The 7,765-nt window shown below is 38.5% G+C and overlaps 1 long non-coding RNA gene across 1 annotated transcript; it reads right to left on the bottom strand.

Annotated features, from left to right (window-relative positions):
* Nucleotides 1–6,727: 6,727 nt before the first annotated feature.
* Nucleotides 6,728–7,545, bottom strand: LOC131230317 (uncharacterized). The gene is made up of 3 exons (XR_009163980.1): nt 7,388–7,545; nt 7,052–7,108; nt 6,728–6,922 (listed from the first exon to the last, which is right to left on the bottom strand). It is a non-coding gene; the product is annotated as an uncharacterized LOC131230317 (long non-coding RNA).
* Between the last annotated feature and the right edge of the window lie 220 nt (nt 7,546–7,765).

The following is a 7,765-nucleotide window of genomic DNA, read 5'->3' as shown; positions in this document are numbered from 1 at the left end:
TGGTGCGGCCTACAAATTTGGGTCAGTTTGGGCCAAATACCCAGGCCCATATGGGATGCCCCATGTGGGCTACCTGCTGGACTTTGGTCTAGCAGTGTGGCCCACCTACTCCCTTCTGTAGTATGATGTAACCCTATGTGGTGGGGCCCTCTGACTTGATAGTTGGACCACTTGGGCTGATGTCCTAATCAAATGAAACAATTACTGGACTCCAATAAGCCCATAAACTTGTTGGGTTAAAAAAATCCACCAACTTGTTATAATTATGATTGGCCTTTGGGCTGAAATTTTGAGGAGTGGGGCCCACCACATTGTGAAGATCTTAGAGAGAGTAATTTATACCTTTGGTTCCTTAAATGTTGGGCTTGATAAATGCACTTTTGAGGCCCACCACAGTTGAATTCAATTGGGTCCATGAATGTAGCTGGTTGTTGAACTCTTTAGGCCCAATTGGGCTGGAACTTTCCAGATAGGCCCATTGAACTCTTAGGCCATTTTTACCATAATATTGTGTTGGGTTAGTGGGCCGGATTACACAAGTAGATGGGCCCTTGGTTGCCCACCAAATCAACTTTAATACTTGGGCCGGGTTGTAGGCCCAACTTACTTGACTAAGAGCATGACATTTGCCCATGTGGTTTGAGCAATGGGTTATCCACTAGGCCACCACAATATATGGGATTAGTGGCCTTTATGTTGGGCCCTAACCTTTCCCCTATGGGCCTATAGTGGTATATATTGGTTGGGCTATGTGTGTTTCCCTTGGACCCATGTTTTGGATAGGCTTTGGGCCGCCTTTTTGAAGCCCAACATGAGTGTTTGTGGTATGATTATGGCTGTCCGTTTCTTATTTCTGATGTTGCGTGGGCCTTGGGCCTTGATCCATGATTAATTAGAGATGGGCTACCTCTTGGGGACCAATTGTGGTTGGATGTCCACATTGGTGGCCCTAAGGTAGGCCCACGGGCTTCTATGAGTGGTTAAAGGTCCACCATAGACCCTTGCTAGGCCCGTTTCATCTATTTAGGCCATACCATTGTTCTCCTTAGTCTCGTGGGCTACCCCAGGTGTATGGGCCCCCATTAGAGGTTGTATTCCTTATGAGGAATTGGTTAAGTACCTAGACCCTTCATGGTTAGGTAAAGAGTTCATCTTCACCTCATTGGCACCCCTATTCATCTTCATGGCCCACTCACATATGCATCATATGCATGCTTGGTTGAGGTATGATTGGCCATGACTGTGTCATTGTGTAGGACATGTTGCTATCTCCTCGAGAGATGGATGCTTGGAATTGATGCATGGGTGATTGTGTGATTCATGCATTTGGCATTGCATAGCTTGTGGATATCCGCCCTTATTTCATCAGGGCCTTGCCTCCACAGGAGTATTCGTGGATGGCCGTATGTGTGGACACCGAAAATATTAGTTGAACATACCGGGTGCATAGGATGCCCATGGGTGAAATTCCCAAAACTTCCATAGTACCAAGGATTTGTTCCAACGCCGTGACCGGGTGGAATGCATGAGCGCACGAGGGCCTTATACCATTAGGCCGCGACTCCCACTATCATATAGTCGGTTGGATAGGGGTGTGGCCTTACCTGCCTGGTGAGAGGAGGCATTGCTAGGCTGAGGCTGACCAGCTAGTAAATGGGTCCGTTACCTTCAGGCCTTGTTGGTGATTGGTTGTCCACAGGCAGGTAGTGAGGTCTCTTATGCTCGTTTGACTGTGCGGGATCTGTAGAGCGGCAGTCATTCAGCAGTGTAATGGACCCCGGTGATTTCCTTATGATTGAACATGTACTTTACTTATGGTTTGGATATAAGCACTGACATTACTTACATCCCATTAGCATTGGCTGTACAAGCCCCCCTTTTATACATTGCCTTGGTATGGCACCCATTACTTATTACATCGCGTTCATAGTAAGCCTTGGTAAGACTAGTGATATGTTCATTGATTATGCTTCTCTCCTTATACCTCATACTATTCTTCTATACATCATTGTCACACACTTCTACCACCCTCTAGGCTTCTATAAGCTTATGCACGATTGATGCGTGCAGGAGACTCTAGGTAGGCACCGTAGCAGCAGAGCGTGGAGTAGAGTTGAGCAGTGAGGACTCCAGTGTTGCTGATTTCTCTCTCTTTTTCTTTTATTCTTATGTATGTCCTTTTGGACCTTTTGGATGATTGTAAAAGTTCAATTTTTTAGTGGATTTTGTGATGTGTGCCTTTGTTATTCTCAGATGTACTTGCTGTGATCTTAGGTATGCTCGCATTGGAAGTGATTATACTATTATGAAAATCCTCCTTGTAGGATCCCAGGATCGGAACCTACCTCAGGAGCCGAGAATGGGGTACTACGGAGGCTGTTGCGGCCAGAACCGGCCATCGGGTTCCTTGTGAGTCCGGTTACAGAGTCTGGGGTGTGACAATGACAATGCATGAAATGGAAATATGTTGTGCATTACATGGAACTCTAGTGCCTAGGGGAGTGAGTTTATATACAATTAGTAAGAAAAGGATTCTAATGAACATATCCAATAAATGAGAACTGAGAAAATAAAAATCACCAAGGGAAAAAAAACAGAAGGCTAAATTCATACATTTTGGCATAGTTCCCATGGAGACAAGTCCCGTACAGGCCTGGCCCGACAGTCCAAACTTGGTCTGCTTTAAGCTTGCAGGTCAAACACAGGCCTATGTTTAAGTCCACCAAATGAACAAGACAGGCCCAGTCCAAGTTTGATGGGGGTGCTTGGTGCTTGGATGGGGGTGCTTGGTGCTTGTAAAGTCTCTTCTTAGTGGTAGGGCTATCAAAAGGACACACTCATGGTTGGTTTCAACTGGATTTTAATTGGTCAGGCTGAGCTTGTCCGGCCAGCCCTGTTCATAAGAAATTTTAGAATCACATGGGCAAACCCACTCCAACAGCTGCAAAAGAAAATTACAGTGCCCAAATTTTCAGTTATGTACATGTACTCACCATCTCATAAAAGCATAGTTGAAGAATTTACCATCAGGATCAGCCACCCTTGCCATCGAAAGTGCATTGAAAGTGCCCATATCCACACCATTCATTTATTTTTCATAGAAGGGGAAGAATAAGAATTGTTCAATACTTGTTGATTATCTGTCTTTTTCTTTTTTTAGATTACTAATTAATCTGATTAACCAAACACTATTAGCTGGTAAACATTCATTCACTATTGAAAAGAAACAGAAAGATTAGAAAAAGAAAATAAAAGGGGAAAAAAAGTACATTTGTCAACAACAGAAAAAAGAAGAAGAAAGAGCTAGAAAATAGACTAACAGAATCCAGCAGGATGTTTGGAAAGGGTGCCAAAACCCTAGGTTGGTTAGCCATGAATGATATTCATGCCTCAGCTTGAAAGTTGTTGGGAGGGTCAGATAGAAGAAGTCAATACATTTATTTTAAGATTTCCAAAAGTTCAACACATCCAGGCCTTTAATATCAATCAAAAAGAAAATATAAACATGGGCATTGTATTTAGAGACATGGCAAAGCTCCATCTCCGATGTGGAGATCAAATGGCTATCTTCTAGACTCATAAATAAAGATAACTCCACAGAACAATGACTATAAGAAGAACAGAATCCCAGTAATTACATTATTTGGTGAACAAAAATGAGTTTTCTCATCCACAATAGCATGATATAGGAATCGGATATACACCTTACCTGCTTCTAATGAAATCCACTTTTCAATGTTCTTAAAAGCTAGAGACAATTCACACAGAGTACAATACTAGCCTTCCTCATTGTTTACCTGAAGTTATACTAATAGTTCATGTTACAGAATTTAAAAAGATGATGATGATGCATACTCACAGGACATGAAGGAGAGATGTATGGACATACCTAGAAAAAAAGATATTCCTACAGTAGAGAAAATTAAAAAAGATGCCCCCATGACCATATTTAGAATAACCCCAAAGGCTACAAGATAATATGACAGTGACAGCCAAGAACAGAATGCAAAGTTTAAATTACACGAGCCTTCACATTATTAAAGTACTTAATTAGTCCCTTTCATTCCCACTCAACTGCACATGGTTTATGGATGGTTCATTCCCACTCAACTACACATGGTTTATGGATGGTTCATTCCCACTGCAGGGGTCTATTTTTGGATGATTGGGTTGGCATACCTCAGCCATGTTGAATGATTGCAGTTGGCATCCCTCAGCCATGTGTATGGTGGATGCATTTTTTAGTATGATCCTCCATACACAGCCAAAGTAACATATCATTCCTCATTGATATGAGTCATAATTTCAGCTTTTCTCATATTACTCCGTATTGCAAAACTCAAAAAAATCGAGTTCAGGTTCGGGATCGGGTTTAGGTTTGGGTTTAGGAAATCGGGTTCGGGTTCGGGATTGGGTTTAGGTTTGGGTTTTCAAGTTTAGGTTTAGGTTTAGGTTAGGGAGTTGAGATTAGGATTAGGTGTAGGTTTAGGTTTAGGGATTTGAGAATACATTTAGGTTATAGGTTATAGGTTTAGGTTTAGGTTTAGGTTAAGGTTAAGGTTAAGGTTAAGGTTTAGGTTTAGGTTATAAACTATAGGTTTAGGGAATTGAGAATTGGTTAATGTTTAGGTTTAGGAAATCGGGTTCAAGTTCGAGATCGAGTTTAGGTTTGGGTTTTCAAGTTTAGGTTTAGGTTTAGGTTAGGGAGTTGAGATTAGGATTAGGTGTAGGTTTAGGTTTAGGGATTTGAGAATACATTTAGGTTTTAGGTTTAGGTTTAGGTTTAGGTTATAGGTTTTAGGTTTAGGTTTAGGTTTAGGTTTAGGTTATAAGCTATAGGTTTGGGAAATTAAGAATAGGTTAAGGTTTAGGTTTAGAAAATCGGGTTCGGGTTCAGGATCGGGTTTAGGTTTGGGTTTTCAAGTTTAGGTTTAGGTTTAAGTTAGGGAGTTGAGATTAGGATTAGGTGTAGGTTTAGGTTTAGGGATTTCAGAATACATTTAGGTTTTAGGTTTAGGTTTAGGTTATAAGTTATAGGTTTAGGTTTAGGTTTAGGTCTAGGTTATAAGCTATAGGTTTAGGGAATTGAGAATAGGTATGTTTAGGTTTAAGAAATCGGGTATGGGTTCGGGATCGGGTTTAGGTTTGGGTTTTCAAGTTTAGGTTAGGGAGTTGAGATTAGGATTAGGTGTAGGTTTAGGTTTAGGGATTTGAAAATACATTTAGGTTTTAGGTTTAAGTTTAGGTTATAGGTTTAGGTTTTGGTTAAGGTTATAAGCTATAGGTTTAGGTTTAGGAAATCAGGTTCGGGTTTGGGAACGGGTTTAGGTTTGGGTTTTCAAGTTTAGGTTTAGGTTTAGGTTAGGGAGTTAAGATTAGGATTAGGTGTAGGTTTAGGTTATAGGTTTAGGTTTAGGTTATAGGTTTTGGGATTTGAGAATAGGTTTAGGTTATAAGAATATGTTTAGGTTATAAGTATAGGTTTAGGTTTCAATAAGCTGTATGGAATTAACATTCCTCTATCCAACAACACACAAGTCAGCTAAGTAGATATTTATAGTCTGATATAAAGCAGCAAAATCTATAGCACTGCAGTCTGAAAGCAGAGCATGAGCATAAGATAGACTAGTATATATAAACATGGGTATTCAGTCAATAGATGTTGGAAAACCTGACAAGCCATCACATTTGTAGAGATATAATATAAATAAAAAAATGTTTTATTACATAAAAGTTTATTTAGCTTGCAGATGCATAAGATAAACTAGTATATCTAAACAAAAAGAAATGCACTTGCCCTATAAATACTACATAAATGCTTCTGAAATAATAGAATAGAATATAAATTGATTTTTCTTTTCCCTCACAGCCATGTCAATGTCTGACATGAGTGTTGAACACTGCCAGAAACCACTTTTTTTCCAGAAAATGGCGTGATCTTGTCACACTCATTATCTATTCAAGAAAAGGGGTTTACGAATGTCACTGACAGAAGAAAGAACACTGTTACTAGGACACAATAAATCGGTAGCTACATAGGTTCTAGATTATGGAACTATTCTTATGACGCACATCGGGTTTAGGTATTCTCTAGTATTATCTACTATTGAACCTAGTATTATCTACTACGTGCTAGTAACATACAACCAATATTGGGGCACCATCTCATAAGCTACAAGAATTTCATGTCCCCCTAAACAAGGTATCCTCCATTGATAACATATATATATATATATATATATATATATATATATATATATATATTATAAGTTCTTTATTTTCATTTACATTCACAAATACATTCATCATCCATCTAAGAAATTGAAACATTCATCATCCTCAAACAAGTAACTAATTATCTAACTTACAAATACGATTATCAATATTTAAGCACTAATTTAGAAAATAAAATTTCAATCTTACGTTACTTTTCATATAAGTTTCCAGATAAACTAACCTTCTCGCTTTCAGTAACCTTCTCCAAAATCTGAGATACGTTTGTTGTCGAGCTACTTACTTTTCCCACCTTTACTTGCACAGGATTGCTTAGATACTCCTTAATTATAATAAACAAAGGATAGTCAGAAAGAAGTTTGTCCTTAAATACTTTTCCATCAACATATGCAAGCAAATGCACCCTTATGCAAAGCACACAGAAATCATAAGGATAAGAAAAACACTAAAAAAAGAAAAAGAAAGAGTGGAAAACTAATCTGAAAAGCACATGGAAATCATAAGCATAAGAAAAACTTTAAAAAAAAACAATGCCAGTAAAAAAAAACCAAGTGCATCACAATCAGCATTTACTTTTCAACTTGAATGCATTACCTTTCCTTGGCTTTCTTTACTTGTAGCGACCAAAGGAAGTTCAGCAACATCCTGACCAAATATTCTAAGGATTCCAGCTGATACAACATCTAAACTGCATTGATTAAAAATGCAAGTATCAAAACAATTATGATCTGGAATACAAAAACTGCAAAGAGATACGAATGTGAAAGTTTGAATCTTCTGCAAAATTATATTTTGGCTTAAAGATGCAAGTTCTTACTTTACAGTTAAAATTGCACAATACATCCCACCAAATTCTTAACCCACTACATTTCTTCTGCAAAATATTTAAGAAACCACAGCAATGTGGTATGCTATACAAGATATAAATCATAAAGGCGGAGAAGAAAAGGATACAAGGAATCAGCAATTCATGCTTCACACTAAAACAAAATAATGATAATAGTAATAAATACAGGCATGCATGCCCGCATGCAATTGGGATCACTTGTGTCCTTATATGGGCCGGTGCGTGGTTATTCACATTCGCACCCTTGCCGGCAAACAGAATCAATTCATTTGTACAAAATTCAAATGAACAATGTCCATGACTTACCCGTAGTCCATAGCAGGGATCAGATCACAACCTATTTTTTCAACTATAGGATCGAAACAATCCTGGCAGAAAGAAAGAGGCAATGTTAAATAAGACAAACAAACAAGCACCTGCACATTAGGAAGGATTTTCATTCACGATTCAACAAACATAAAATTCATTTCATTTCCTTTTTATGACTTTGTATGTTGGTTTTCGGGTTTTCTATGTCGCTCCAATTTCCGATTCAATAATTTCCAAGTATCTAATCGGTCCCTAAAGTATCTAAAATTTGAACTACAGTTGATTTGATAATATTGCAACATATGTAAGCAAATGTATTACTTGAATTCCATGGCCAGCACATATATCACTACATGCAACTCACTAAAATTATTT

This window comes from Magnolia sinica, chromosome 2, assembly GCF_029962835.1.
Source record: "Magnolia sinica isolate HGM2019 chromosome 2, MsV1, whole genome shotgun sequence".
NCBI lineage: Eukaryota > Viridiplantae > Streptophyta > Magnoliopsida > Magnoliales > Magnoliaceae > Magnolia > Magnolia sinica.
This window is presented reverse-complemented; position numbering and strand designations above follow the sequence as displayed.